At 41.7% G+C, this 3143-nt stretch overlaps 1 protein-coding gene across 1 annotated transcript in view; it reads right to left on the bottom strand.

The window, feature by feature from the left end:
* Positions 1-3143, bottom strand: part of CAND1 (cullin associated and neddylation dissociated 1) — a 49339-nt gene that overhangs the window by 22526 nt on the left and 23670 nt on the right. The window lies entirely within an intron of this gene.

Raw genomic sequence — 3143 nt, forward strand, 5'->3', positions numbered from 1 at the left:
GGGGGGAGGGGGCAGTGGTTGCAGAGAGCCTGCCAAAATGGGAATCCTGTCATTCTTCATGGTTTCTACACAAATCTCTTAATCGCAAATTTAGTAGGTCCCTTATATTTAGATCAGTGGTTCTCAACTGGGTACTGTGGCATTCTTGAGTGCTGTAAGGTTGCTGTAGGGGTACTGTGGAAGTATCCTAGTAAAACTACCTTCTGGGCTCCCCCTGCATTATGGCTCTCTTGTGCTATATAGCACTTCCTAATCTGCCACTCCCTACACTCCCCCCAGAAACAGGGGCAAGTCGAAGCAGACAGGTAAGTTCTGTTTCCCAAAGTGTAGGGGGTGCTGGACTAGGTAAGGTTACACAAGGCAGCTGTTGCCTACTTTAGGCTGAACAGACAGCCCTAATGCAGGGGGAGCATGTACACATGGCTTAGCCATTTGCAGGCAGGCAGAGCAGTTTCACCTGGAGGCTGCATAACTGCACTGAGCACTGAGGTAAGCTGAGGCAGCACCGACAGAGGTTCTCAGCTAGAGAAGGCCTCCACATTCGAAGTGGAGGTGGGTGTCATGACCCTGAATAGGTTGAGAATCACTGACTTAGACTATAACCTCTTTAGAGCAGCAACCGTCTTTTTGTTCTGCTGGCACAGCACCTACCACAACACAAACCCTAATCATGGACCAGGAGCATAAGTACTACAATAATGGTAGCTAGAAACAAAATCCGTCTTTAAATAAGAACAAGTCTGATAAGACCAAACTTCTGCAGTCTATTTGTACTTAGTCACTTTCATCTTGTAAGACTGAAGCTCAGTCTACACCTAACCCCAATTTTTAAGAGTCAAGGGGAGGAATAGGTATCATCTGGTTAAAGATTAATTTTAAAAATTCACTCATTTGCATGGTTGCATTAGCAAAATGCATTAGCAAGTTTCAAAATCCCATTCCAACACACCTTTCTCTCTCACCCATCTTGGCTGTTTTGGACTTGTGTGTTCATTTTTCGAGACCTATTAATGTTTCCCCATGCTTGGGATGAAGTGTTCCAATTATTTCAAAGAAAGACAATCTTTTAAGACACCTATCACCAACTCCTTAACCTCCTTTAACACCATCAAACAGAGAACAAGTATTCCAAACACAACCTGGCTAATGGAAAAACATCCCAGCTTAGTTAATGCACACAATAGCTAGCTTAAGTCTTAAACACCTACTTCGTTAGCTTCCTCTGCTTATACTTTTTGATATACCTCTTGCCATTGCCCTTTTTCAGTGCTTTCTATAATACTGCATGGAACATAGTTCTTTGTCAGCAGCACCTGCAAAAACATGAGTGTATGCTTGTCAGGCCACAATTTATTTCTCTTTCTGTCAAAGTGGACAACATTACCTATTTTGAATGTTAAGGCAAACAGAGCCACTTCAGTTGCTGCCACTGAAGAAATGCAACAAATTGGTTTAACAGCATATGGTTACAATCCTCCCATAACCAATAGAGGCTTTCAAAATGGAGTCACGCACTGTTACATACATCTATACCAGAACACAGATCTGTTCTAAAACCACAATCAGCAGGGTCAGAAGCTATTGAAGCAATCCTAAAGATTTATCCACAATGCAACCTTCAAGTAACAGTAAGGTCAAAGCTTTGAAGCAACCTGTTATAAATATCTGGTTAAGGCTTTGGGTGTGTACGCAGGAGGGGAGAAGAGAAATTTATTTGTTAGGTAATTATTTTGTAAAGAAAGTGCTGCTACTCAGAGACTGCCAGCCTGATAGCCAACATTGTTACTTTGGATGATCACTACCACAAAGAACTACAATGTGCTAAATCAATATACATACAAGAACATCTAAATAAAGCTGTTCAGAAGCAAATTACCCAAGATATAAAACCATCCTGCCTGAATCCAAATATTTATTTTTCACATTTAACTTGGAATACCAACATATTTGGGAGACTGAGATGTCGTCTCCTAAACATTAATTTTGAATACCATAGTTATTCACATAGTACACACACCATGAACCCAGAAAATCAGCCCTCCAAAACTGGGGTGCATGTTTTAAGCAAGGACACTGGCTTTCTTCATCAGAAGGTAAGCATGAAGATGCTGTGTTGAAAACTGGCTGCCAACTTCTCTGCAAGGAGGCAAAGCCCAAAGTTAACCCCCTCATAGCAGCTCAGCTTGCTAGCTGAGAAAGAACCAGGTAGCCATTTTCCAACAGTCTCTCCATGGAAAAGTAAGGTTAGGCCATGACTCCTTCCTATATTTGGGTTCTAGAAATAAAAAACAAAAACAAAAAAAACACCCCAAAAATTAAATCAATCAATCAATCAATCAATCAATCAAGGCCCATTTCTTATTTGGGTGACATGCAGTATGCGAGAAAACGCATGCTTTTTTATTTTATTTCAACAGCAATCAAACTGAAAACCTGTAAGATACCTGAATTAAATGCCTGTGATCAAAGCAACTAAGCTTAATGATAACGGGGAAAAAACCTAGGAAAGCTTAAATTTCCAAATACCAGTGTTGTCTCTTAAAACATCAGACTTCTGATGCTGCAAAAGTTACCACAGTCAGAACCTTATTAAAATATATGAAACATTCAAAAGCTGAACAAGCAGATGAAACTAAAAATAAATACAAACTAATAGATTTAACTGAAAAAATAAACCAACTTTTACCTAGAGTCCCATGACTAATGTCACCCTGATGACTCCACTGTATCCTTTTTCTTCAGTTTTTGTAATAGTTTTTAGATGCAACAGGGGCAGCCTATACAGGTGCCAGATTTTTTTTTCCAACAGACTCCAGTTGAGCAGACTCAATAAATCTAATAAACGTGTTTCAGCAGCCTCCACATCACGTGTATTCAGCATTCCTGAGCTTCAAAATGGCAGTGGGGGCGCTTTAACTGAAACTCGCCAAATGAGCTTTAGTTAAAGCACCCTGCCGCCATTTTGAAGCACAGGACACTGAATACACGGCGACACTGTGTGGTGGACCAGTAGGAGGCGCTCCTGCATTGAGCCGCCCACCTCCCTGCGCCTGACCACCTTCCAGGCTCCGAATGCCTCCCTAGGGGTGCCTTATGCTCAGCCGACCCCTCTCCCGGAGCACACTCGCTAGTCTGGGGGTAAC

Source organism: Crocodylus porosus, unplaced genomic scaffold (genome assembly GCF_001723895.1).
Source record: "Crocodylus porosus isolate Cpor-Errol unplaced genomic scaffold, CroPor_comp1, whole genome shotgun sequence".
Lineage (NCBI taxonomy): Eukaryota > Metazoa > Chordata > Crocodylia > Crocodylidae > Crocodylus > Crocodylus porosus.